The sequence below is a fragment of the Drosophila miranda genome (genome assembly GCF_003369915.1).
Source record: "Drosophila miranda strain MSH22 chromosome Y unlocalized genomic scaffold, D.miranda_PacBio2.1 Contig_Y1_pilon, whole genome shotgun sequence".
NCBI lineage: Eukaryota > Metazoa > Arthropoda > Insecta > Diptera > Drosophilidae > Drosophila > Drosophila miranda.
The window spans coordinates 14,043,823-14,056,032 of record NW_022881603.1 but is presented as its reverse complement, the minus strand read 5'-3'; positions in this window follow the sequence as shown (position 1 = coordinate 14,056,032).

Genomic DNA, 12,210 nt, shown 5'->3' with positions numbered 1-12,210 from the left:
GTCTACTGGGCTTGGCGCCGGGTCGTCTCTTAGACTTCGTTGATCGTTGTTTGCGGTCTGGGGACGGTGTTCGAGAGTTGCCTCGTCGGCGTTCTGTTCCGGCGCCTTTACGTTGCGGCGGCGGTATAACATTCCGATGATGACGCAGAGGGGTACGACGGTGACGAGTGTGAGTATGTACGATGACGTACTCTTCACTGTCAGTAAGTCGCGCAGGTTGTCGATGTGGTTGAGATTCTTCAGGCTTAGTTCTCGTAAGAACGGTAAGCTGAACTTCTCGTGGTGGTCCGTCACGTTGACTCGGGCCATAGCTGATACTACTGCTTTCCTTTTGGACTCGCCCAGGTGGTTGATGTACCAGGTGCCGTTCAGTGCGACTCGGCTGGAGTACGACATGAGGTACGTCCCGAGATGTCGTGTGTGGCTCCTGCGTCGTCGATGACGGTCATGTTGGCGTCGTTTACGATGATCGTGCCGTGGTCGATTGTTGTTACTGGGTCCAGGTGTCCGGGTAGCGTGGCGCAGTGTGCAGTGGATCCCGCTACTAGTTGTTGCGCGCAGGTAGTTATTCGTCGTTCAGTGCAAAACGTTGCGGCGACGCTGGGTTCGCAGCTGCCGATGTTGAGCACCCGGGTCCCGCACTCGGCCACTGCTCCTTCGTCGCTGAAATCCAAGATTTTGTTCCCGTGGTGGACCGGGAATATGAGCAACTTCTTGCAGATGAGCTTGGGCTGGGGGCACCCTATCAGAAACCGTAGTAGGTCGGCGTCCTGGAAGGCGGTGACGTTGGAGACATCCAGGAGTTCCACCAGGCTTATGTTGGCGAAGTGCTCGTTCCGCTCTCGGATGTCGGTGCCGGCGAGGAGGGTCGGGCTCACCATCTTGATTTTGGCTAGTGTCAGCCCCAGGATGAGTGTTCTCTAAGTCGGTGATCACGATTCGGTTTCTGGCTACCATGCTCTCCGCCAGCAGGCTGTCCTCTGCGTCGTCCGATTTCACAATGTGGTTCATCAGTCCGGTCATCTCGTTTAGGCGGGCCTGAATCTTCGTGTTAATCTCGATCTGCCTGTTGCTGGCGGCTACCAGTTGGGTCTGCTTGAATTTCATCTGCTCCAAGTCGTCGAAGTCGGGGGTCCCGGCTACCACTTTCAGCGCGGTTCCGAGTACGTTGATTCTTCGGGCTTCCCGATGGTGGATCCGCAGGGTGGCGACCAGGTCCCTGATGCGCTCTAGGTCGGCGCGTATCACCTGAGACATAGTGTTCACCTTGAACTCTTCGATGGCCCGTTGGGTTCGGTCGGCGTAATCTTCGTAGGACGTGACGTTCGTGGTGTGGCTCAAGTATCCGGGCCTGTCCCAGATGGCGACGTCGCCGTCGATGATCGGGATATAACTCGCCGTGGAATAGTCGTTCAGTTTGACCGATGCTTGGGCGGAAACCGTGAGTGTGAGGAGTGCTAGGAGGGTATTCATGACTTGGGCGTCTCTTCGTCGTGGGGCGATACTCGGATGTGGCGTTTGGTTGGGTGAGTCTTTGACTGAGGGTCGCTGGCTCGGATGGCTTCGTCTTCTCTTGGTGAGAGTGCACTGATCGATGTGGGCCAGCGCCGCGGCTATTTAACCGCTCTTTGGAGCTGTACTCGCGGAGCACGCTCTTCTTTTTCGCTTCCGTGTTGCACCGGGGGTGCGTTTTGGGATCGCCTGCCGCTTTGCTACCATCTCGTTTCTTGCCCCGTCGGCGGGTCTGCGTTGGGGTTCCCGCGTTCTCTTCGCTTCGTCAGTGGGTTTGTGGGGCGCGTGGTCGTGAGCGCTACGTTACTTCTTTCGCTGGCGTCAGCGCTGTTCGATTAATTGGTGGTCGCGCGGTTCGCTGCGCTTGCATTCTCGGCGGTATTATGCCATCGGCCTCGTTTTTATGCCGGTGCTGTCTTTTGGCCGGGTGGCCCGGGTTTTGTTGACTCAGCGGTGCCGTGGATGGGGCGTCGGGTTGAGGTCTCGTTGCTTTCTTCGTCGATGTCAGCATTCTCGACTAGGTCAGTGTGTTCTTCGGACTCGTGATCGTGGGACTCTCTCAGGTCGTTGATATTTGCGGTTTGGTGTTTCGCAGTGCTGTAATTTGGCGATGTTTGGCGATGGAAAACTCTTGACCCGGTAGGGGCCGTCGAACTTCGGGGCTAGCTTTGCCGCAAAGCCTTCGGCGGCATTTGAGAGGTGGTGTTGGCGTAGTAGTACCAGTGATCCGACGGCGGGGCGCCATAGTCGCCGGCGGAGGTTGTAATGTCTCCCTTGTTCTTGACTGGCTCTCTGGATGTTGTTCCGGACGATGGCGAATACTTCTTTCAGCCTCGTCGCTTTGCTGGTGGCCGTCTCTGGCGTACTCCCTGTCCCGTTCGTGACTTCGTCGTAGAGGGCGCCGGGGAGTTGTAACAGATAACGAAGCAGGAGGCTAGGATCTTAAACGGTAGACGAGCAGATGGAGGGTATGATCGAGATCCATGCACGCGTTGCTGCCGGTCTCATGGTTAGTCGGGTAGAGTGGGGGTGGGGTAGGGAGAGATCGCGTCACGAGCTCGAGCATTAGGAGCAAAGACAATAAAAATAAGTTTCGCGTGCGGTTCAAGGTTCAGACGGAAGAAATTTACAGAGAAATGACAGTGTAGGGAGATGAGTCAGCGGAACGAATTCGAGCGGGAGTTGCTTGCGGTGTCATTGCAACTCGGTATGCCCACCCTTCCTTGATCGCACCAGCCCAAATAGGCTGAGTAATGGGTAACGATCCCTAAAATAAACGCTCTACTTCTGCTAGGTTACGTCATCTCGGCGCCACATGATCCTTAATAACGGCAATAATTAACGGGAATTCATTACAAACAGTTTATTCATTAAACTTTCCTACAAGCTCTCATGGCCGCTAAGAGGGTAGATATATATAGTGACATATCCATAATTCCCCACATCCCATACACATTATGTTTATGTACAATTCATCCACCCCATCCACACAAGTAACAGGACCCCACTCAAGAATCAATAACTGTTTCTTCCCATACTCCAAGCTAGGGCCCCCCATAATATAAACAATGGACCACATTGTTTCATCAACATTAGAATCACGCCACTCTCGAGAAATCGATTCTTTAGAATCACGCCACTCATGAGGACCAATCAAAGCTAGACATAAAACCAAGGAGAATCACATTCCTAGCTCCGACATGTAATGCAACACCGATCGCCAGCAGTGGATGCCTTTCATCAAAGCCGAACCATCCCCAAATATCGATCCAGGCACGTACGCCACCGACACGAAGATGCAGCCGAGGAAAGCAACGCCCGAAGCCAGAGTCGGGAGTTTGGAACTCCCATGGAAACTAGCCAGCAGCAGAGAGATCAGTTCCGTTTGAGACAAGCAGACCCAAAGTCAAGTCGGGGAATTCATTTAAATCTTGTGACATAAAGATATTTAAGTTGTAAAATAAAAGTCTTTTTTAAAAAACTTAAAATCGAGTTGCAGATATTTAACTGGCGCAGTCGGTAGGATTTCGTTTAAAATTAACTGCTATATTTCGGTAATGGTCAGCTTGTGTAATTTCTAATTACTGTGATCACGTAATCCCGGAATCGTTAATAAAATTGTGAAATCCGCCAAAGAACCTATGTGTTACGAGCACATACGATTTGCAAAACTAAAATTAAGTGAACTGAAGTAAGCGGAGATAGTGATCCACCAAGAACAGTGAAACACTAAATACAAAATCAAAAAAATTACAAGTGAACCAAAATAAAGTTAAAAACTACTGAAAACAAAACAAAACCCAATCAACACCAACAACATGGCGTTACCACCACTATCATTGAGCGAAATCCACTTGAACCAGGCACTGCTGTCGATCAGACAAATACCTGCCTATGACGGTTCATCTGGACAGCTAAGCTCATTTATCAAACGAATCGAATATGTATGCGGATTATATCCAACTGAAGATCTTCGCCAACAAAGGATCCTATTTGGAGCGACCGAGATCCAACTGTCAGGAGAGGCACAACGCATATCGCAAATGATACAACCCAACACGTGGCTCGAACTGAAGACGGCGCTGATCAACGAGTTCAAAAATCACACACCATATGAAGAACTCTTACGACAACTATACACCACCAGATTCAACGGCAGTCTTCGTAAGTTTATAGAAGAATTAGAGATAAAAGCATTATTAATAAACAATAAGCTAAACTTAGAAAACATACCAGAAAATAATGTCATTTATAAAAACGCTTTGAACAACACAATTAAAGATGTCATTACTCGAAAACTTCCTGACAGAATGTTCATGACCTTAGCAAGAAAAGATATTACCACATTGTCTAATCTTAAGAAGGCAGCACAAGAAGAAGGATTGTACGAAGCTAGTACAACAGATTCAGGTCAAATAAAGATCAATCGAAATCGTCTCAATCAAATCGAAAGAATGTTGTAAACTATTATCCAAATTATAATACTACTATCACAATCAAACTCAGAGTTCATCTGGAACAGGTCAGACTAATCGAACAAATCAAAATCAAAATTCCCAAAATCCTGGATTATACAATGAGTTCAAAAATTCCTTGAATCAAGGTAGGGCTCAGAATCCATTCAATCAGCAAATATCTCAAAACCAAGCTAGTGGGAGTGGACCCAACCAACCTACTAAAAGAGGGAGGGAGAGCCAGAGTGACCAAACGAAGATGGACGTAAATTTTCATCAAGCCGCCTCGGAAGAAACCGAGGAGGACCCTAATAATTACCATTAATAAAAGAATATTAAGGTGTATCGCTGACTCGGGATCATCGATCAACATCATGAAAGAAAATTATACAGATTCCGAGATAAAAGACGATAACCTTACGGTCCATACCATCAATGGACCTGTCCGTTTAACTAAGAGTATAATGAGGAATGCGAAAAAAACATGTCCGTCCGAACAAAACTTCTACATAAATAACTTTTCCGAAAATTATGATATTTTATTAGGAAGAGAATACTTGATGGCAAGTAAAGCCGTCATCGATTACAGAAATGACACTGTAACACTAGGAGCTAGGTCGTACCCAATCATTCAGAGTGGAGAAGCTATTGAAGCCGGCAAGACCGCACAGAAGTGCACTGATCCCTCGACAAAAGAAGAGAAGATCGCACCTAAGTGCCTTGACCCATCTCCAGAAGGAGATCAATACTTCGCTTCCGCTCTAGACAGTGAATTAAGGGAAGGTAATCAATTAAGATTGGAACACTTAAACGACGAAGAGAGGGAAGAGTTAAAGAAGGTCTTATATGAGTTTAAGGATGTGCAGTACAGAGAAGGTAACAATTTGACTTTCACAAGTACAATCAAGCACGAAATCAAAACTCAACATGAAGACCCGGTCTACAGACGACCATACAAATATGCCCAGATACATGATCAGGAGGTAAACCAGCAAATCAAAGATATGATCAGGCAGGGAATAATTCGAAAGTCGAATTCTCCTTACAGCTCGCCCATATCTATGATTCCGAAGAAGATAGATGCTTCAGGAAAGCAAAAATATCGAATGGTAGTAGACTATAGAAGTCTAAATGAAATAACAGTTAAGGACAAATTCCCAACTCCACGAATGGATGAAATCCTAGACAAACTAGGTAAATGTCAGTATTTTACGACAATCGATTTAGCAAAAGGTTTCCATCAAATACCCATGGAACCTAGCTCAATCCCCAAAACTGCGTTCTCCACTAAGCATGGACATTACGAGTTCACTCGTATGCCCTTTGGGCTAACCACTGCCCCAGCTACCTTCCAAAGATGTATGAACAATCTGCTAGAAGAGTTAATCTTCAAAGATTGCTTTGTATACTTAGATGACATCATTATATTTTCCACTTCATTGGAAGAACACTTGTTGTCACTAAAGAGAGTATTTGGAAAGTTGAGAGACAAGCTACAAATGGATAAATGTGAATTCATGAAAAAGGAAACTGAATTCCTAGGTCATGTAGTCACTACTGAAGGAATAGTACCAAATCCAGGCAAAATCTCTGCCATTGTCAAATTTCCAATACCAGAAACGACTAAACAAATAAAGTCATTCTTAGGTCTGTGCGGGTTCTACAGGAAATTCATTCCTAATTTTGCAAACATAGCAAAACCCATGACACACAAACTAAAGAAAGGAGCTGTCATAGAACCCAAGGAAGAAAAGTACGTCGAGGCATTTGAGAGACTAAAAGTACTCATCACCTCAGATCCTATCCTTGCGTTCCCAGACTTTGACAAAATGTTCACGGTAACAACCGACGCTAGTAACATAGCATTGGGAGCGGTTTTGTCACAAGAACACAAACCGATCTGCTACGCTAGTAGAACCCTAAATGAACATGAAATAAACTATTCAGCCATCGAAAAGGAATTATTAGCGATCGTATGGGCAACCAAGTATTTCCGTTCATACCTGTTCGGTAGAACATTCGAGATACAAAGCGATCATAAACCCTTGATTTGGTTGAACAACCTCAAGGAGCCAAATATGAAATTACAAAGGTGGAAAATAAAACTGAATGAGTTTGATTTTAAAATGAAATATTTACCAGGCAAAGAAAATCATGTAGCTGATGCCTTATCAAGGGTAAAGATTAATGAAAATCTTCTTGGAGAAGCTTCCAATAGCGTTGGTGCAACTGTACATAGCGCACAGGAAGACAATCTAAATCACATTGCTATCACGGAAAGACCAATTAACTATTACAATCGGCAAATTGAGCTAATAAAAGGCAATGAAGATAAGGTAGAAACAATTCGTTATTTTCACAAGCTAATCATCAAGATCACATATAAGGAAATGACTAACACCTTATCGAAGGATATAATAAAGGAATATCTATGCACCAAAAAGAGCGCATTATATTTCCATAACGAAATAGATTTTCCTCCATTCCAAAAAGCCTATTTAGAAATCATTAATTCTAACAATATAACCAAAGCTATTAAATCAAGCACGAAACTCCTAGATATTCAGAATTACGCTGAATTTAAAGAAACCATATTAAAGAATCATAAAGGCTTACTCCATCCAGGGATAGAGAAAACCGTCAATTAGTTTAGAGGAAAATACTATTACCCGGATTATCAAAAACTAATCCAAAACATCATAAACGAATGTCCTACTTGTAATATTGCCAAAACAGAGCATAGAAATACGAAGTTGGCATTCGAAACTACACCGGAAATACTGAACATCAGAGAGAAATACGTCATAGATTTCTATATGGTTGGTAACCAACAGTTCCTATCATGTATTGACGTATACTCGAAGTTTGCCACTCTTGTAGAAGTAAAAAGTCGTGACTGGTTAGAAGCAAAAAGAGCCATCATGAAAGTTTTTAACGAGATGGGCAAACCAATTGAAATCAAAGCCGATAAAGATTCAGCTTTTATGTGCACAGCATTGCAAGCATGGCTGAATGCGGAAAACGTCAAAATAGAGATCACTTCCAGCAAAAATGGAATATCTGACGTAGAAAGATTTCATAAAACAGTAAATGAAAAATTTAGAATAATATCTAGCGAGGATAACCCAGAAGATAGATTCACGAAGTTTGAATTAATTCTTTATACTTATAATCATAAAACCAAACATAATACCACAAATAGGACACCAGCTGATATATTCATTTATGCAGGCTCACCTGATTATGACACCCAACTAAATAAAGTGAATAAAATCACTCAATTAAATAAAAACCGCATAGAGTATGAAGTAGATACCCGCTATAAACTATCACCTCTAGTTAAGTCAAAGGTAACAAATCCTTTCAAAAGGACGGGCGAAATTAGACAGGTAGACGAAAAACATTATGAAGAAAAGAATAGGGGTAGGAAAATAACTCATTATAAATCAAAATTCAAGAAAAAGAAGAAATCTAATAGAAGCAAATATAATAATTCCAGAGAAACCGAGGAAGTTAATGGAATCGGCGAACTTCAACACAATTAAAATCCTCATCTTCCTCATAATTACCATCGTAATGGCACAGGGCCAAAACATAGAAATAAATCCTATAAAATCCCAAAACAGATATATGATATTCAAAACAGGATCGATTAACATACCTATCAATTACGAATACCATTATTAACTGTTAATGTAACTAAAACCGAAGAACTATACCAAAATTTATTAATGCAAGCCACTAAATTCCAGGACATAATCCAAATAAAATATCTAGTAGACAAATTGCAAAGAGAAATGAACGGGCTAAAAATAACCAAAAGAAATAAAAGAGGCCTAATCAATATAGTAGGAACAGCCTACAAATATCTCTTTGGAACACTAGATCAGGAAGATAAAGTCGCCATAGCATTCAAATGAATGAACTAAATTTGGTAATAGATGCAGTTAATAGCGGAATAAACGTTATAAACAAACTAAATGAAGAAAAAGACAGGAATCAACAAATAGAAATTTTGATATTCAATCTACAACATTTCACAGAATATATCGAAGATATAGAACTAGGTATGCAATTAACTAGGCTCGGTATATTTAATCCAAAATTATTAAAACAAGACTACCTGGAACAAATAAATTCTGAGAAAATACTAAATATAAAAACCTCCACATGGCTAAAATCCGATACCAACGAAATTCTAATAATTTCCAACATTCCCAAAGACATTTCAAAAACACCAATCTATAAAATCGTTCCGTATCCAGACGAATTAAATAACATGTTAACAGATATGACATACGACAAGTACTACATAAAAAATGAAGAAGTATTTGTTAAAGAAACTAGATTGAAAACCAATGACAATTGTATAAAAGGAATTTTAATGCAAATTCCCACTAAATGTCCATATTCCAAAACTTTTCAAAACTTTCAAATAAACTTTATTGAACCCAATATACTAATCACACGCAATCTTCCAATAACAACGCTAAACCAGAATTGTGTAAACCAAGAAATCAAAGCGGAAGGAAATACCATTATAAAAATCTACAACTGTTCGATCCAATTAAATGAATTTACAATATCAAACACAATGTTAGATTTTGTCCAGAATGTTTATGTCAACAACAACATAACTAAACGAGGGGGAACGTTGTGAGTTGCTGCGGACACCGCAACTCTACGGTTATACCCGATACTAAGTCAGTATGGCTCTCCTCCGGCAGACGCCGCTAATATTAAACGACACGACAAAGAGTGCGTGCGAGAGAGACAGAAAATCAGTCTGAGCGTGACGTCGGGCGCTGCGTTGTCACTGCAAATTGATTTGTTCCTATTGGCTATAATATATAATATAATATCTGATAGATATGGTCATTATCTATGATTCTGCGTTTTTAGTTTTCTCGAATGTGCAATATTGTGGATGCAACAGATTTTCGTACTTTGTGTGGGCGGAAGGGAATGGGGCGAAATTTTGAGATACACGTTTTATAGTAAGATCTAACAGGAGTGCGGATACCAAATTTGGTTACTCTAGCCTTAATAGTCTCTGAGATTTTTGAATATCCCCAGATTTTCGTCCTTTGCGGGGGCGGAAGGGGGTGTGGCGAAATTTTGAAACAAACTCGTCTCGGTCCGATATATTAGGAGTGTGGATACCAAATTTGGTTGCTCTAGCTTTTGTAGTCTCTGAGATCTAGGCGCTAATGTTTTACTCTAAGCAAAGCCGCCTATGCTACGTGTGTGTTAGAGAGAGACAGGGCGAGAAAAATTCATTTAAATCTTGTGACATAAAGATATTTAAGTTGTAAAATAAAAGTCTTTTTTAAAAAACTTAAAATCGAGTTGCGGATATTTAACTATAGGTATAAAGGCTACTAAAGTAATAAGGATAATATGTTCAAATAAGCTGCAATTAAGATTAATTATATATAACGAGGGGGAACGTTGTGAGTTGCTGCGGACACCGCAACTCTACGGTTATACCCGATACTAAGTCAGTATGGCTCTCCTCCGGCAGACGCCGCTAATATTAAACGACACGACAAAGAGTGCGTGCGAGAGAGACAGAAAATCAGTCTGAGCGTGACGTCGGGCGCTGCGTTGCCACTGCAAATTGATTTGTTCCTATTGGCTATAAAAATGATCTGATCTGATTCAGATTCAGCAATCTAATAGATATGGTCATTATCTATGATTCTGCGTTTTTAGTTTTCTCGAATGTGCAATATTGTGGATGCAACAGATTTTCGTCCTTTGTGTGGGCGGAAGGGGGTGGGGCGAAATTTTGAGATTCACGTTTTATAGTAAGATCTAACAGGAGTGCGGATACCAAATTTGGTTATTTTGAAACAAACTCGTCTCGGTCCGATATATTAGGAGTGTGGATACCAAATTTGGTTGCTCTAGCTTTTGTAGTCTCTGAGATCTAGGCGCTAATGTTTTACTCTAAGCAAAGCCGCCTATGCTACGTGTGTGTTAGAGAGAGACAGGGCGAGAAAAAATGAAATTGTTTTCTTGATGCTGGCTATAATAATGATACGATCCAATTCAGATTCCGCAGTCTTAAAGATATCGTCATTCTCTACAATTCTACGTTTTTGGTTTTCTCATATCTTTAAAATTGTGGATGCCACAGATTTTCGTCCTTTGTGGGGGCGGAAGTGTGCGGGGCGAAGTTTTGAAATATTTTTGTAGCAGTGACATATCACAGAAGTCTGGATCCAAAACATCGTTGCTCTAGCTCTTCTAGTCTTTGAGCACTAGGCGCTGAAGGGGACGGACAGACGGACAGACGGACGGACGGACAGACAGACAGGGCTCAATCGACTCGGCTATTGATGCTGATCAAGAATATATATACTTTATGGGGTCGGAACCGATTCCTTCTGGACGTTACACACATCCACTTTTACCACAAATCTAATATACCCCAATACTCATTTTGAGTATCGGGTATAAAAATATCATGATGAAAGATCTTATTAGACTAGGGTCAACTAATTATAAAGAGTATATTCAGGAATAAAGGTAATTACGTTACACAAATATAAATATATTCGAATGGTTTTCAGTTTAAATGCAAAAACAAGGGGCGGATGGATGGATCTTTAAAGTGCACAGCAAACCAATCATAAGTTCGGTTGTCGATAGCTTCGGAATTGCAGAAAGTTACATGGCTTGCGAAAGAGCAGAACAAAACAAACACGTGAACACTTGGATTGGTCAGCGTTACAGTACGGCTGGGAAGTTTACGGTCGAGGCATAGAATAGTTCCTTTCCTTCTAGCTGCACATTTCTTTATGATAAACCAAACAAACCGAATCACACGAAATTAACTTTTAATGTTAATCCTAGGGTCAGTACAATAGTGGGGTTCCAAAGAATTATTCTAATATGAAGAAATGCATGGGCATAGCCATCATGATCGAGACACCGAATGACTTCATTAGCAACGCAAACAGTATTTCGGCACCGGTAAATGTCTTCTCCTTTAGCGTTACTGTTCGTATGCGGGCGGCGTAAGCGACGTAGCAATGACGAAAGTCACTGAAGCTGGAATAGTCAATTTCACACATATGTACATATGTATGTCACTGCACGCGTAGATAAAAACCCATCGAACGTTTTTCACTGGGGTAGGCCGAGAAGGGCTTGTATGTGTGTGGACCCACGCCGGTACACGTTGCGGTAAATACAGTGATGCTCACATGTATGCAGACGCCACGCCGAAAGAAGATTTGGGGTCGAAGACGGCTAACCCATACTGTAGTCGATCGCTGGGGACGCTGGGTATTTATATGTGTGGTAAAGTGACGAGACTGTAGTGAGTACGGCTTACGGCACTACGACCGGCGTTTCGTACGGTATTACGTACGGCCAAACCTATGGTTAGGTTTTTAAGAAAAAAACGATCTTTAATTTTCTGTTGGCCTTCGCTTAATAAACGTAGGAATGGTCGGCTGATCTTTTGACTAGATCTTAGCCACGATGGACACGCGGTATTTACGGTCGAGGTTAGAATTTTTCCTTTCACTGCACTACTTGAGTATTTTCCTCAGACTTCCGTCTGGGATCGCGAGTAAAATTGGAAAGAACATCCCCAAGCCACTCTCCTGCCGCTTGAGCCCTTGGTTCTCTCATTCCCCTTTTCTCACCACACCTTGACAGTAGCCGCTGTTAACTTATGTCATTTTTTCTTGCGCGTAACTGCCCAAAAGGTGCATGGTGCATGTCTAAG